The sequence below is a fragment of the Cupressus sempervirens genome, chromosome 1, assembly GCF_028749045.1.
Source record: "Cupressus sempervirens isolate cs-2001-9-10 chromosome 1, ASM2874904v1, whole genome shotgun sequence".
Lineage (NCBI taxonomy): Eukaryota > Viridiplantae > Streptophyta > Pinopsida > Cupressales > Cupressaceae > Cupressus > Cupressus sempervirens.
Window position 1 is genome coordinate 421,604,859 of NC_143118.1, and position 18,953 is coordinate 421,623,811.

Sequence of the window (18,953 nt, forward strand, 5' to 3'; positions counted from 1 at the left end):
CTAGTGATCCCTATGTGGCCACTAGTATCCTCTCATACTAATGAGGCATACTACGGAATGCAAGGTTGCAACCAAGCATTCTCTCTACTCCCATCCTAGTCTATACTAGCACTCAAGGCATGGGTGAGAACATACAATTATCTTATTAGGTTCATTTTAATCCCCATTTAGTGTAAATTTTTTCACTTATTAAATAACTTACAATGAGTTACCCTGGTCGCCACTTAGGGCCCCGGCCCCCATTGCAAGCCACTTCCCGACACTACAAGTGGATAACCTACCCTAGGCTCAAGAAATCACAAATCACAAAATCAAGTCAACCCTATAGAAGCAACTAGAAAGCATCATAAAGATAATCAAAATAGTCACATCATTTCTCCACAAGAAACTGAAAAGCATCTAATGATAATCATAATATCCATCAGTTCTCAATGAGCAACTAGAAAGTATCTCAAAGTAATACTAATCGAAGACTACAAAATGGTTAAGTCAAAACATGTCACAATATGACATCATCAAGATTTAAAAAAACACTCAATTCCATCAAGGTGATTGGAAAGTAACCCAAGTATAACTAATCAATGACTCAAAAATGGTTAAGTCAAGTGTCTCATACACATAAATCTCAGCTTCACACAAGAACACTAAAAAACATCAATAAACAATAAATACAAGCATCTCATAGAGCATACCATCACATTACCATGGTTGTGTTTAGAAAGATTGAGACCAAATAACATCAACAGGCCATCACATTCATATAACTCTCAAGCCTCTGGTAGATGTCCTAACTAATCAACACTCTAGGACCACCCAAACCCCAAACATGGACAGCATAAAGAACAAGATACAAACACATATTTTAGTTTTCTTTTGCAATCACATGGTTAAGCCAAATATGAGGTTTCAGTTTTCGTTTCAAGTATTTTTCAAGTGTATAAGATTCTCTGTTTAATTTCCAAGTCAACCTATTTATCTTTTCGAATAAAACATAGAATTATCCCTCCATTATTTTAAAACAATTTTCTAAAATAGTCAAAAGATAATTATTTACTTATTTAAATCATTAAACTAATTCCCATTGATTTTTAATAAAATCATTGGATTATTTTACTAAAATCAATGTTACTAATAATTCAATTAAACTCCTTTAATTCCAAGAGCATCTCCCATTATTCAAATCATAAGAATAATACTTATCATCTTTCAAATAATTAGTTTACAATTTCCTTAAAACACTTCAAGGACAATCATTTATTTAAAATAATCTTCATTGGTTTTAAGTAAAATCAATCTCATTAATTATTTAATTCCACTAAACACTTATTAATATCTCTTTTCTTTTAATTTGCCCTCATTAAAAAAATCCATTTACTTAAATTGACTAATAATTAATTACACTTCTTCTACTATTAACTAATCTTAATTAAATTAAATTAAATTAGATTAGTTAATAAATCATAGAAAAATAATGCATAATAATAAGACTCTATTTTAATCTGAACCCAAACCCGAATTAATTTCCAAATCTTGATTCTACTAAATTGCAAATAATATTTTAATTCTCATAACTGGATGAAACAATATGCATGTCCAAATTCCAAATTACAAAATTGAAGATTCATACATAGAGAATTATTCAGGCACACATAATAGACACGATGAAGACAAGAAGAGAAAGAGCATAATAAAAGATGCAAAATAATCACGAGTGCCTACCTGGACACTAATATTAATTCACTACACCTTAAAAAATTGTAGAGAAGCTCCTCCTCTTAGAACCTTCTCCTTTCTAAAAATTCCTTCCTTCTCCAACATTCACAATTCCTCCAATAACTGAATGCCCCCCCCCCCCCCCCCCCCCCCCACAAGTGACTAGGAGTGCTTGTAGAAGCATATGAGGATGTCCATACACACTAGGACTGCTCGTATATAAAGGCCTCTAATATGCATCTAGAATGTGTCTAGAGAGAACTAGGAGATAAGCATGACAACTAAGCACATAACTTCCACGATAAGAAGATAAACATGATGAGGTGTCAAAAATGTTGTAGACACCATGTGCTCAAATAATGTGCTAACTCCTAAGTGTAGACAACATGTGCATAATTAGAGTGCAAACTCTTGTGTTGTCAACATGACAACTTACCAAAGTTCACATACTCCTATGTGAATAAATATTAAAATAATGCATATTAATTTATTTAATAATCTCTTGACTATTTTTAAATTAATTTATTAATTTTAAATCTCATGCACTTATCATGTGGTCATGAAATTTTAAAAAAATTAATTTCTTTTCGATTTTTAAATTTATTTTAGAAACTTAATTGATAAAATATTTATTAACTTAAACAATAATATTATTTAGCATTTATTTAAAAATGAATTCTAAATATATTATTATTAAATTAAATAAATATTATCACGTTCCAAATTTAAATTTATAACTTTTATCTCTGAATTTAATTCTTTTATTTAATTAATTTCAAAATTAATTAAATTAAATAAAATATTAAAATATCATAATAATTTTCCATTAAATTAAATCATTAATTAAGTCTCTTAATTAGACTTAATGAATAGAAAAATACACCAAAGACTCATAAAGTAAAATACAAAAACCCATCATAGCAAAACACATACAAAATCAAACCAAGGGTTAATATCACGAATTACATCATCAGACGCATTTGGACTCAGTTACTTGTCATAATTTTCAATTAGGAAAAATATCTTAAAGGGTTGGGATTTGGACTCAAGAATTTATCTCCCCTCTCTTACCATTGAGATAATGTGATAGGGTATGCTCATCCTGGCAATTCAAGGAAGTCAATACCTGGTACCTGCAACCTACATAGAATCCATGCATGTACAAGAACAATATATACTAAGCTAAATAGGCAATGGCAGGAAGTGGTGCATCATGTAGATCTCGACTAGCAGATGACTACGACTCTCTTCCTTAACCATATCTGAAATGCCATACAGAAAGAAAACAAACACGCACACCATACACATGCAAGTATGGGGTAAGTATCTATAAGAAAATACAAATGATATTAAACCATCTAACTAATCATCATCAATATCTCAAAACACTGAATAATCATCATGAAAACATAAAATATAAAGTACCAAGTAATCTCATCATATATCAACTAAATTTGAAACAATATCTAATAATCTCAAAATAATGTTACTAATAATCATCAACATAAAACTAGCCCTAAAAGAGTTTTACAATGATAGGAAAAATGTGAACTAGGGGTAGACACTACAAAACCTATACTAGTGAAACCTATACAATAGGTGATAACTACACTTGTGTAGCAACCAAAGGAGGGATCAAGTGAGAAAGGGAAAGAAGGATAGCTATCACTATCAAGTGATACACCTCAAGACCTCAAGCTATGACTCATGTAGAACAGGAAGATGATGAGTTAGTAGACCTTAATGAGGTAATTGCATTAGAGAAAATGCATGAACTACAAATCTTGTTGAGTTGAAAGGCCAAAGAAGAACAACTAAAGAGATAGCAGAAGAGAAGACAAGTATTGCATACTATCAAAGACATTTTTATAAATGATTTTGGTATTAAAGATGTAAATCATCAGCATACAATTTTGGATCAAATATTATATGTAGTTGATAGATTTTAGATAGAGATCATAGAAACAAATGAGAAGTTATTAAACTAGTATGAAAGGAGAATGGAGCATAAAGTACTTCAGAAAGTCACACATAAACTTGTAAAGTGCCAAGCTCATATTTCTATAGCCATTACACAATTGGGAATAGTTTTGAAAATAATAAATTGTTTATACTTAAAATTGTGTGATAAAAATTTCTTTACAACAGATACACAAAGATCATTAGAGTTATTATATGACAACATGAAGAGTAATATTCACTCATTGAGAAAGACTACAAGTTCAAGTTTTTGGAAATATAAGAGGAGTAACTAAGAGTGGAGTAGTGAATTAGTTACTAGAAAAATAAATTTGAAAACCCTTAGATGTCAATACAAATCAAAATCAAACTCTATTGAAATTGAAATACTACTGTAACTTGGTTGCACTAAATCACTCAAAAAACACTAAGAATTATTGTTACTTGGAAAACATTGAAATAAATACTTCTTAAGTTGTTTAAAGTGATTCACCTTAAATAAATTAGTTGTAGAATCATAAAAAAAAAAAAACATGAACACATATGACACTAGGATTTAACATGCAAATCTGATTTGAGATAAACCACCAATTGCAACTAGTTACTATTTTTCACTCTTTTAAAGGGAGCCCTATTAGGAGAAATCCATGTTAAAGGTTAAAAAACACACTGTTAGGTGTCACCCTATTAAAGGATTTAAATCACCCTATTAGTAGTGGCCTTTTTAGAGGTCTTTAGACACTCTAATCTAAAAATTCCACCTTGTTAGAAGATTTTGCAAATAGCTGTTAAGCTAACTCTCTTAAGAAAATTGATACACTACTACAATTATTAGAGATTAAAAATGATACAACTTGATTGTTGATGTAACTATATTATTTATTTTTAGATCTCTATTCTGACCTAAATACTTGATCCTCCTTGATTGGATAAAACTTTGTAGCTTAGTCAACATAGAATACTCTAATATCCTTCCAATTCACTTCTTTGATTTATCTCTTAAACCCATGCTTCACTTCTTTCAATCTTGCAATTTGACCCTATACTTATATCATTTACCTTGTCAAGTCAGCTTGAAAAAAATCTCAAATATTCAATATTCATCCTTTAAGTCGGATAGACTTAACAAATAAATTCATCAAACTCAATATGTCAATTGAAGAAAATCCTTTGTTAGCCAACCCAACTTGGTCAACACTAACTTAGAAAAGACTTTCTTCATACTTATTTTGTTAGCCATGAGAACTTAATTAACACTACATCCTGAACTAAATTCCCTTTGTTAACCAAGCGAGCTCGGTTAACACTGGTTCCTTGCCAAATTCTCTTTGGTGCCTAAGTGAACGCAGTAGACACTATATTGCTGCAAACTTCCTTTAGTGCCCAAGTGAACTTGGAAGACACTAACTCTGAACTCAATTATCTCTAGAACACTCAGTGAATACTACAAACTATCTTCATTTCTCAAGTTAGATTAGTTGACACTGATTGGTAAAGATTTGACATTTTGTCTAACATCAAAGACAATATATAATTGAACAATTTTTTTCAACAATATCCCTCTTTGGTATGGATGACAACACAACATTTCATAATAAAATAAAATTTAAGCGAAAAAAATAAAATAAGGATAATATCCTTACTTTCATTCTTATTCTCATCCATGAGGACTCCCTTTATCAATGTAAACTACCTTAGTTATCAATCTCTAATTTCAATGACTGCAATATCAGATGCTCCCTCTTTGATATCAACTCAAGTTTATTCTCCCTCTTTGACATCTCTAACATATATAAAAATATCTCCGATATATGATGGCAAACGCTCCCTATCAGACATAAAATTTCTCTGATGTATGTAAGAAAAATCTCCCTCTTTAACATCTCATGATAAAGATATCATTTAATGAATTTCCATGTACCTAATGTACTGATTCATATGCAATTTTCCCTTTACAATACTACATCAACTTGACTGATCTTCAACATATTTGGTTGATGCATCACTAAAATCTGATTAGTGAGATTTAGATAGGGGAATTACCCCTAGCTTACCTCTTAGATACAAAAATGCATCCTTAGGTAATGGCTTGGTGAATATGTCTACAATATGTTCTTTTATATTCACATATCATAATCTTATGTTGTTATCTTGTGCCAATTCTCACAACAAATAATACTTTATAACAACATGCTTGTTTTGGTATGCATTATAGGATTTTTGGAAATCTTAATTGTACTTGTGTTATTAGTGAAAACAACAACTAGATCCTTGATTTATTTCTTCATACTTGTCAACAATTGTTTGAACCAAACAATATTTGAACAATTGACTATTGTAACAACATATTTTGCTTCTGCTATTGGCTAAGAGATACAATTTTGATTCTTTCCTGTCCAAGATACTAGCCCCTATCCAAGAAAGAATGCTCCACCACTAGTGCTCTTTCTGTCATCAATTCAAAGTTGCCTCCTTTCTTATACCACAAACCATAATCTTTAGTACCCTTTAGATACCTCATGATTCCTTTTATTTCAATCATATGTTTTTCTTTTGGATTATTAGAGAATTTTTCCATCATTCCAAAAGCTAATGCTATATTAGGTCTTGTATGCACCACATACTCAAGTTTTCCAATCATTGATATTTATGTAGCCTAGTCTACCTCCTTTGAATCATCATCTTTAGAAATCTTGTGTCTTGTAGACCTAGGTGATCCAACTAGTCTAGAATCCTACATTCCAAACTTCTTTAGTATCTCCTTGATGTACTTAGATTGAGTAATGTAGATACCATACTTCTTCTGTTCAATCTATAAGCCAACAAATAATTTGATGTCTCCAAATATTGGCATTTCAAATTTTTTACTCATTTGATCAGAAAAATATTTGCACAAATCATCATTTCCATTAAATAATGTACCATCCACAAAGATTTTTGCTAACATAATCTTCTTATATGGTCCTTCTTGATGCATAGGATCATGTTATCATTAGCTCTTTGAAAACCAATCTTTATAAGATAATTATGTACCCTTTCATACTAGGCTCTAGGGGATTGTTGGAGACCATACAAAGCTTTGTGTAATCTACAAAGCATGTCCCTTTTGCTAGGTGAATAGAAAGAAATAATTTTAGATGGTAAATATGTGGGGCAATGATATAAAATGTCGAATATAGGACCTCTCCTTAACCAAAATTCTCAAAAGGAAAGATCCAAATTGAATAATCACAAAGAAGTGATCAATGCTCAAATGAATCAAATGATGGAGAATATAAAGAAAAGAGGAAATCCTATTATATACTATAGAAAGTATGTACTTGAAATTTTGAATGAATAGAACACAAATACTAATCTTAAAATAGAGAAAATATGGCAAATGATGATTTCTTATGTCTATATATAGTTTTAGGAGATTCTGCAACCTACTCCACACTGTAAATATTGAGACAGAGAAAACCCAATTTTTAAAAATCTTTTAGAGGGTAGGTTGACCTTGAGCTAGATTATGGGGCACAATCTTACCTCAAAAACTACACTAATATGATGAAAATTATGTTCACAAATTTCAAAAGTTCAATGAAAAGAGTATCCAAACATGCACTTCAATTCACTATCTTGTACCTATACCTAAAAGAAATTTTTTTTTTTTTTTGCATGAATGGTTTTCATTGGTGAAACCCCAATTTGGAATCAAACTTAGTAATGGAATTGATATAGATAATGCTAGCAAGTAGTAGAAGTAAACCTAACAATGAAGCTACATGATATTCAATAGATATGCAATTGTATTTGAAATGTAAACAAATATGTTGATATGAAAGCTTAAACATAATATTATCAAATGTAAATCAAAACCTCCATGATTGTATGCTTGGAATATAGCTTGAGAGAAGAATGGATAGATCTAGAAGATGAAAAAAGGATCTTGAAGGAAGATCACACCACCACGATGGTTTAATCTAGGGTTTTGGATGATGAATGTTGAATGCTTGAACAAAATCCCTTCAGAGGATTGATTACTTGAATCCTTGATCTTTAATAGAGAACTTGAATGGAGAAAAAGGCTTGGATTCTTGATAGAATGCTTGCTTAATTGTGGAAATAATGGATTTTTTGATATCATCATGCTCATTCTCCTTCTAATTAGTTTATGGATAGAGAAAATGAGAGGAGGTTTCCTTATATAGTGATCTAGGGCACAAGCTTCTATAGAGGCTGACATTGGAGAATTAAATCCCAATAAACCTTAACCCCTAGAAATAGACCTTGATTAAATGTAGTTTAAGGGTTTATCATTCTAAAACATTGAAAAGTTGATTCGAAAGTGGGAAAATTAAAATTTCCAAAGCCCAGTATCCTAAAAGGTCTAGAACTTAAAATTTGGACTTGGGGTTAGGGTTTAGGTTGACTTTTCCTAGGTCATGGTCAAGGTTGTCCTTTATGTAGGTAATGGTTGAGGTCAACCTTAACCCTTTAGGTTGTCATTGACCTAAAAATTCAAAGTCTTAAGGTTCTCAAAGAAAGTTGATAGAAAGAGGCTAGAAATAGGAAAAAAAAGAAGAGCAGAGGGAAAACAACTAGATCCATGCAAAGACCTATTCAAGGTACTTGACATGACCCCAGACCACTTAGTGGGCTAAATGTTCTTCTCCTGGAAGTGCTTCCATTTTAATATGATACACTGTGATCAATGAAACCTTATGTTTTCTCTATGTGGACATCCTCTTCTAGGATTTCATTCAAAAAAGTTTATTCCATGTACATCTAATATACTTTGAATCTGTTGTGAGTTGCATATGCAAGGAGTGTTCTAACACATTCCAGTCTAGCAATAGGAGAAAACATTTCTCCATAGTAAATATCGTCCTCTTGATCATAACCCTTGCAAACTAGCCTTGGCTTATTTCTTGAAACTTCTAAATTTTCATTCAACTTATTTCTAAATACAATTTTTGTGTCAATTACATTATTATCCTTTGGTCTAGGAATAAGAGTCAAAGTCTTATTCCTTTCTATCTGATCAATTTCTTCATTCATTGCTTTAATCCAACTTCCATTCTCTAATGCATCTTTTACTGATCTAGGTTCAAATTTAGTAAGAAAACATGTGTCATTTAATTTCTTCCTTGTCATTATACTCGTTAATTGATCTCCAATGATTTTATTGGGTGCATGATGCCTTTTCATGCATATCCAACTAGTTTTGGATCATTCTTTCTTAAATCACTAGATTCGCTATGATCTTTTGAATCGTACTTGATTCCCCTATGTGTAACTCGGGTCCATTAGACTATGACTCAGTTTCCCCTTGCTGAAACTCAGGTCCTTTCAATGACTTGGATTGCACTAGCTACAACTATGGTTGAATTGGAGCTATTAGGGACTTTAGTGGTGAAGGTTGTTGATTCCTAGTTGCATTAGATAATGTGCCAGGCTCATACTAAATAAAAATGCTATAGTTTACAAGTTCCAAATTGTTTTGTTCTCCACTCTTTTATGCAAACTCATAAATCTTCACATGTGCACTTTCTATAACTTTATGAGTAGATAGATTCAAACATTTATATCCTTTTCTCTTATTGGAGTATCCCAAAAATACGCTTTCATCACTTTTCACATCAAATTTTCCTTTTCTAGAATCCTTTAGAATATAAAATTTACTTCCAAATACTTTGATGTAACACACATTAGGTTTATAGTAATACCATAGAGCAAAAGGTGTTTCTTGAAAATATTTCTTCAATTGTACCCAGTTCAAGGTATGAATTGTAGTGTTTATTTCTTCCTTCTAGTATTTGATAGCAATGTTCTTCTCTATCATCAGGGTCCTTGCATGATCCATGATTAATTTATTCCTTCTTTTAGCTATTCCATTCTATTAAGGTCTACTAGGTGCAGAAACTTAGATTTTAATTCCTTTGTCATTGTAGAATTCATTAAATTCATTTCAAATAAATTCCCCTTCTCTATCAGATCTTAAACATTTTAGTTTCTTTCTCATTTCCATCTCAACTCTAGCCAAATATCACTTGGACTTTTGAAAATATTATGATTTATCCTTCAAATACATTACTATCATCATTCTAGAATAATCACCAACACATAAAATAAGTACTTATCTCCACAATAGCTTTCTATGCCAATAGGTCCACAAAGGTGTGTAGAAACTAGCTCCAATACTTATTCAAAATGATAGTTTTTTTTTTTTGAAACTTGTCTTTCCCATCTTACCAATTTGATAATTCTTTCACATGCCCATGTCAAGTTTCTTGAGCCTTCGAATGCCTCTAACCTTTTGTTCTTTCTTATTTTTACCATGTTATCAAAATTCACATGACATAACCTCTTATGCCATAACTAGATTTCTTGTACTTGAGAAATGAAACATGAACTTCCATTTAGATCTAAACATAATAGATTACATTTATATTTCTTACTAGTCACAACCAAATTTCCTTTTCTATCAAGAAAATTGGCATTTTCATTCATGAACTCTACCTTGAATCCAATGGTATTCAATTGAGCCACAGTAAGTAGATTATGCCCCAGTCCTTCATCCTAATAAGAATTATCACATCTAAGATCATTAGTTAGTGCAATACAACCCTTAACTTTCATATAACATGGTTCATCATTGCCAAATCTAACACTTCCACCATCATAGTGTACCAAGTTCTCAAATTTAGATTTAGCACTAGTCATATGGTGAGAACAACTACTATCACTAATACATGTATCATTCTTACTAATATGTGAGATAAGTGCCATCTTATCATTCTCATCATCTGATTCATCCTTAATAACAATGTAGACCATTTCATTATCATCTTCATTACTATTAGAATCTTTAGCAATGTAACATGATTTCTTTCCTTTGTCTGTGTAGTCCTTGTAGCTTTTGAAGTCCTTCTTGCCCTTGTATTTGAAATTTTTTTTTTTGTTCTTTGCCTTCTCTATTTGGACAAATTGCAACAATGTGACCAACTTCTTCACAAGAAAAGTAGATCAAAGGAACTATTCCTGTGTACTTCCCTTTTCCCTTGGTAAATCCTCTTGTAAGTAATGCTTCAATGACTTCAAGATATTCATCAAAAACATCTTCATGTTCATTGTTAGATTGGATTTTAGATTTTTTAACTTTCTTCTTGAGTGCTTGCATGGTCTGAAATGAAAACTCAAGGTTGCTAGAGTTAGGAACATAATTATCACAATTATCTAACTCAAATGTTTTCAACATTCCCCCTAATGCATCCTATGATATATCATTCTTGGGGTTGCATCTCATCTCTTGAATTTCTAAAAATCTAATTTCATATTTATGAAAAGCTATTTTGAGAACCTTGCTAACCATTGTCTCATCATATATCTTTCCTCTTGAGGCTTTGATTGCACACACACTAGCTTCAATCCTTTCATTGTATTTTGAAATATTCTCATCTCATCTCATCCTCATTTGATCAAATTGACCTCTGAGAATTTTTTCCTTAGCTCTTCTTGCATTATCATCACCTCCATAGTTAGCTACCAGCTTGATCCACATCTCATAAGAAGTACCACACTCTTTGACTTCATCAAATTTAGAAAAGTTGAGAGTTTAAACAATATCAATCATCATAATGTTATGACTCTTCTTTTCTATAATTTCTTAAACAATCATAGTTCTAGTAGGTGCCACATAATTGGTTTCTAGATACTTTAGGCCTAAGTGTCTAATGGTTATCAAATACAATCCCATGAGTTCCTACTATACCTTGAAGTTATCTCTATTTATCTTAGTGATCTCCCTTCTATATGATATCTTGATCTTTAGCTTAGTTCATTGCAACATTCTCTACAAGTAGCAAAAGCCCTGATACTAATTGTTGGAAATATAAGAGGAGTAAATAAAATGGAAGGGGTGAATCAGTTAACACAAAAATAAATCCTTGATCCCTTAGATGTCAATACAAATCAAAACCAAACTTTCCTAAAATTGAAATACTTTCATAACTCGTTTAGCACTAAATCACTCGACAAATAATAAGAATTATTGTTACTCAGTAATCACTAAAATAAATACTTCTTGAGATGTTTAAAGTGATTAACCTTAATTTAGTTAGTTGAAAAATCATTCTAAAAATAACATAAAAATATATGACACCAAGATTTAATGTGGAAATGCAATTTGGGAAAAACCACCAATTCCAACTAGTTACTGTTTTTGACTCTTCTGAAGGGAGCCCTGTTAGGAGCTAACCTTTTTAAAGGTTACAAAATACATTGTTAGGTGTGAACCTATTAGAGGATTTAAATCACCATGTTATTAGTTTCCTTGTTAGAGGTCTTTAGGAACTTCAATCTAGAAATGCCACCTTGTTAGAGGATTTGAAAAATAGTTGTTAAGCTAACTCTATCAACAAATTTGATACACTACTACAATTAGTAGAGATTAATAAAGATATGACATGATTGTGGATTTTATATCTCTATTATGGCTTGAATAATTGAACCTTCTTGAGTGGATAAAACTTTTTAGCTTGGTCAACTTGGGATACTCTGATATCCTTCCAATTCACTTCCTTGATTTATCTTTTCAATCCCCTGATTCACTTCTTTAAATCACACAACTTGAGCCTATACTTATATCATTTACCCTCTCAAGTCAGCTTGAATACACTTTCAAATATTCAATATTCATCCTTTAATCTGGCTAGGCTTAACAAATAAATTCATCAAACTAAATATGTTGACACAAAAAAATCCTTCGTTTGTTGACCCATCCCGGTCAACACTAACTCATAAAAGAGTTACTTTAGGTTTCCTTTGTAAACCATGAGAACTCAGTTGACACTACATCATAAATTGAATTTCCTTTGTTAATGAAGTGAACTTGGTTAACACTAGTTCATTAGAAACTTCTCTTTGATGCCTAAGTGAACTCAGAAAACATTGTCTTCCTATAAACTTCCTTTGGTGCCTGGGTGAACTTGGCAGACACTGACTCTAAACTTGATTATCTTTGGAGCACTTGATAGATACTTGAAACTGTCCTTATTGTGTGAGTGAGTTCGATAGACATTGACTTGTAAAGATTTGACATTTTGTGTAACATCAAAGACAATATACAATTAAACAATTATTTACAACACACATTCATTTTCATTCAATGAACTTACATTTAATTAGACAACATTAGCTGAACTCACAGCTAAAGATGCAAAAACAAAAAATAAGTTGGCACTAAGTTAGCTTTAATTATTTCTATACATCGATATAATTCATAAGGTTATTTCTATTGCCAAAGAAATTTTGAAGACAAACACACAATTTTCACATATTGCATGATTCATTGACCTAGCTACTAAGCAAGAGATTTAGTTTCAAATTTTATGAAAGGTATAAGGAAGACTGAAAATTGGCTATGCCCATATAGTGACAAGTCATCAGAATTTTTTTGCCAAGTTCCAACTCACCCCAACAGCCCTATCAATCATTAGTGACAAAACAAAGGGGGATAATTGATGGAATTGATAAGAAGGAAGAATTAATAAGAAAGGTGGAGGTAGAGTCAGAATTGGAGTTATAAAGAAGAAGGTGTTAAGAACAATATCATATTTATGATTTCATGACAATGTGTTCTTGCCACTAATGTCAAAGGGGTAGATTGTTGATCTATAAGCCTATGTCGTCAATTAGTAATCAAGCACTTAGTCATTTTCAAGTCATTTACTAGCCAAGATTACAAGGTTATCACTATGACCATGTTATCTAGTAAAGGTTGAGAAAGTAACACTTAGACCAACCAAGACAATGATTGTCGGGGACTCAATAGAGACCAAGGAAATATGTGAGCCAAGGAATATATTATGAGCATAGTAACATAATTTTGATTGAGCATATTGAGGATTTATAAGGTGAGAGTAATAAAATACATGAGCACACATTAGAGCACTCAAATGCTAAGAAATGCAATTTTGATATGTGAGTTTGTAATGGCATGAACTTGTATAATCATTCTAGATGGTCCATTTCTATAAGATTTAATATCTATAGAGCTAGATCAGATTCTAATTACACATTATTAGAAGAAGGTAGTGACCCTAGGTAAAAAATTCAACCAATTAGAAAAATGGATATAAATAGAAAAAGATGATGAAGTTTAAACCGTTGATCAAGATCTACAAGCTTCACTTGATGCATATTTAAGGAGGATTCCAACCCTTGAATCAAAGACATAATGATAAAGAGTGAGAGACCAAAATATAAGGATGAAATGCACAAAGGATTCACACATGTGAAGGAGTTAAAGAAATAGATCCAATAGATGGATCAATTGGAGTAATGAAGGATTGAACAAAATTATCAGATTAGGAGAATTAGATTAGAGATAGGGGAAAGAGGAGACCCAAGATTAGCTTGGAGAGAATATCAAGGGTTAGGTACTAAATCATTTATTTTGTAATTGAGATAGGAAAAATCTCTTAATAGATTGGTCCTAATAGACCTATGTAAGTACCCTAAAAGTGTCCTTACCTTATTGTAAGTGTTAGTCCCTCTAACAAGGAAAGACCTAATAGTCTTCTAATTCTTTAACAAGACAAACCTTTCACCAGGTAGATCATATCTTATGGTAAAAAATTATAACCTTAAAAAAAATTCTTTATTGTTGCAGTAGTGAAGGTTTGTGTGTTTCATACCCACCTCAGTTTTACCTTCATCTTGAAGTGTTTCTACATACAATTTATGTGGACTCTTAAATTATATATTCAAAGGATAGTGATTGATGAAATGAGATTAATTTAGGTTTGGGATGCATTTCCCTTAGGAATAAGTGTAGAATTTCTTAGGTTTTCAAGAGGAAAATAATTTTATCATTAAAAATCTAGGTGTTATTCTCTTCCCCACTTTACATATGCCTCATATCTATAAATCATATTATTATTTATAGTAAGAGGAAATGATGTGATATTTTTAGGATAGTGTCCTTGATGCATCGATGGAATAGATGCCCTATTTTAGAGATATTTCCCTAAAGACTCTCCTCCTATGAACTATAATTTGAAAAGGTTCCATGATGTTATAGCCATTGCTAGAAATTTTAGAGTGTATTAACTTAGAAAATATAAGTGGATTTTTTATGAATTCAATAATATAACCTCAAGCCGTGAAAAATCAAAATCATTTACAAAGGAAACAAAAGGGAATATTTGGATTTAGGGAAATAATATGATCAACTCTATAAGGAAAGTGTTGAAACAACAAAGAAAACTATGGTGGTAATTCTCCCCTAAGGAAAATAACTCAAAACCATTAATGATAATCTTTTCACTCGACTATATTTTAACTAGAAGGTCATGAAGCATATCACAAATAGAATTAGGTTAATGGTTACCAAGTATATGAAAATAAATCCAAGATATGTATAGATTGTTAATGTAGAAGTAAAAGATATAAATATGCATCAGTCTATGGATGAGTATAATGGACCATGTGCTAGAATAGACAGAAATGTAAAGATAATTGGAGTCCACTTTACCACTGACATAAATAACTCCAAATCCAAGGTTATGGACACATCCAAGCTCAAGGGTGAATCCATCTTGAGGCTTTCAAAAGCCTCTTGAAATGTTTTTTTCTATGTGGTTTGTTTCTATAATATTTGTGGTACTTTTCTACTAATATTTTTCTACCATGTTTATCTTGTTTAATTCTAGGTATCATTTTTGTAAATAGAATTTTGGATTCCATTGAAAACTATTTGAAACTTGTATAAAAAATAATGTGAAAGAATACTTCAAACAAAATCATATAAAACTATATTATCAATCCTAACTTATAAAGTAAACATTTGATTATAAATATTTTTAAATTGTAAGTATAAACAAGGATGCCTAAAATCTAACTTAATAAAATATATTTTTATCAAAGATAACATTAAATGGCTATCACTACCTATAAAATTATTCAACCTATAGATTTTATTTTTTTAAGTTAATTCAATTTAAATGGACAAATGCATATGGTATAGAATGTATTAGCGAGAAAATCAAAACACAAATAGTTGTCTGGTGGACTAGCTAGTCTAATCCTCAATACTAGTTTAGTAATAAAGTATATATTGCTACTAGTAAAAAGGTGAAAAAATTGAAATAGAGAATGTATTGGGAAAAAAAATTGAAACACAACATTGGGTTGCAAGAAAATCAAAACACAAATAGTAGCCTAGTGGACTAGCTAGACCAGCCCATAGTATTTGTTTCGTAATTAATGGAAATGGCTATGCAATCCCATCATTCATTGGGCTTGATGCCATGTTCCATTGTGAACAGCTTCTAATTCATGCCCATAATTCCTTGAGCTTGCAGCTACATGACTTCCCTGACAATAACGTCACTTGGTTGGTAGTTGCCAAATCATAAACTAAGTAATAATTTAAAGGTATTCTAGGGAATTGTAAAAATAATTAATTTTTATATTTAATAAAAATTACAATATGAAATAAAAAATAGAAAAATATAAATAAAATAAATATAAATATTAATTAAATATTTCATCTATATTTTTTCACTCTTGTAGGGTTTCATGCATTCTTTGAGTTTCCTTGCATATGACTCTCTATCTGAGCTCTCCTTCTATATTTTTCACCTATCAAACTGTATTTACTGTGGGAGTTTTTAGGTAAGTTTATAATGGCCCTAGCTAGTGGTGACCTAGTTGTTAATACTAGTGTTCACATTGTTGATTTGGAAAGCCATGGCACCTCCATTAAATAAACATCCTTGCAAATTTGTCTTGAAGGTATTTCACAAGGTAATGCTAATATTATACTTCCTTTGCAATGATTTGATGTTGTGTGTAATTGGTTAGAACAACATACCTTGATACGGTATTTTGTGGGTAGGAATCCTCCTAAATCTATGCTCTAAGAATGGGTTAACACAAGCTAGACTCCTCATGAAGTCTTCCTTGACACTATGCAAAACCTTACCAAAGGTGTTTTTATTTTATTTTTCCAAACCATCTCAGGTAGATGCAGGCTTTAGCAATGGTCCTTGGTCACTGCATTCCTTCCGGCTAGTTTTTCAAAGATGGTCAAGAGAATTCACTATCTATAATGACAAAAAGCTTAGGGTTTTTATGTGGGTTGAGTTCCTAGGTTTACCCTTGCCATGTTGGCCTTTTATTGAGTCAATTTTCAATACTCTTGACAAAATTATTACCAAGGAACATGATTTTTTTTCAATGCTCATCCTTAGAAACACATATGTGTTGAGGTTAATCTTTCCAAGGATCTCAAGGATTATGTGGACATATAGATTGTTCTCAAACCTTCTCTCATAAGTTTCTCTATTTTAACCTACCCAACACCTATTATAGGTGCCAATCAGTGGAAAAAACAAAAGATCAGGGATTTCCCTTTGGCTATGCCTAGTGTTAAATCCCTACCTTAGGAGGCCCTAGTCAAACCAGAAGAGGGAAAATAAAAAGAAGAATGGACTACTTTTGGTCACAAACATAAGACTCCCTTGGCTCCTAAATAGTCATATGCAATTGTCATTTTAGTTCCTCCTATTTCAATAGGAGCACAAACACTAGCCACTATAAGGTGGATGATAGTTTTTCCATCTAACCAAACCCTAGTGTTTCTCAGGTTTCAAACTCTGGTAGTTCATAGGGGATCAAGGTAGTTGCAAGGGCTAACACTTTTGTTGTGATTCACACTCCTTTTGTTGCTTCCTCCATTATGACTCAGAATGTGTAGAATTCTTGTAGTCCTCATGGATGTGCTAAGAAACTAGAGGAAAAATAACAGGCTATCAGTCCAGAGGAATTTCCTTATGGCTTTAACCAATTTTCAATGTTCTTGAAAAATAGTTACTCCTCTGTTGAGGATGAGGAAGACATTGAAGAATTTTCATGATTTTTTTATCACAGAACACAAAGGTCTTATTGACCTATCAAGAAAGTACTATGTTAGGGATACCCATCATTGAGTTGGTAACTTAGACTTTCTTTGTATGCAAGAGGTTAAAATCTCTAGTTTCATGTTTTCCTCTACATGTCACATCATTTGACTGGATGGCATTGTGTTTTCCTCTCAGCACGAATCTAGTAGATATGGTGTAGTTACTCTTTTTTTACCTTGTCTTCATTCTTCTATTATTTTACATGGTTCTAACCCCATTCATAGAATAATATGGCTTTTCTTTCTATCAACAATCATTCTTTTGGAGTAATTTTTTTATTCTTCCAATGATGTTCTGGAAAGATCTCAATTGTGGAGCTAGATGGCTGACAACTTGCCTCTAGCTACTTGGGTTATATGTCACGACTTCAATATGGTTGCACTGGCCTCTAACAAAGATGACATTTTTCCTTTTTGTGAGACATCTAGGGAAATGGAATCTTGGTACTGCATGCATAATAAATTGGGCCTTTATGATATGAATACTAATCACCACCAGCATACTGGGGTCTTGCACACTTGGTCCAACTTCTAAGATGGCTCTGACCATATTTTAAAATGTCTTGATCATGCCATGATTAGTACACAATCATTTTTCTCCTTTTCTGAGGATCAAGATGTACCTATCATTCCTTTGCTAGATGTGACATTATTAGACCACTATCCCATTTATTTTTGCGTTTCATGGCACACAGCTGTCCAACTAGTTGTCAAGACACAATTTTTCCTCAATACATCAATGTTGATGCATGGTTCCACTATTTCTCATATCCTACATGTCTAGAATTTGGAGCCATATTTGTATTCTCAAATGGTTTGGATTTAGTGGTGGAATGATGTTGTTACTAGAACTGCTAGATTTCTATGCATCTATGGCTGACAGTTGATAGTTTTCAGATGATGGTCTTATGAATCCACTACCACAACTCTCAAAAAAGCTTTTGAGGCTCTGACCCTCAACCCTTTTGATGCTGATTTGCAAATTCATCTTGCCAAGCTTTGTCATGACAAACAAGTTGTAGATAATATTGGTACTCAACTGGACCAAATCAAAGCTCAACTCGATTGTTTTGAGGTTGGTGATAATTCTTCAAAAGAATTCTTCTAGGCTCTTAGAGCCCATCATACCAATCTTGGTATTAAAAAGATCAAACAAGGAACTTCTATTCTCCCCAATCTCCCTTACATCCGGCAAACTTTTGTTCACCATTACCAAAATGTTTTTGCTTCGTAGGGAAATTTGGTTTCTCAAGAGGAATCCCTTAGCAAGTGTATTTTTATGAGTAGCTTCTCACCATTTGAGACCTCAAGGAGGCACTTTTTTCCATGGCTG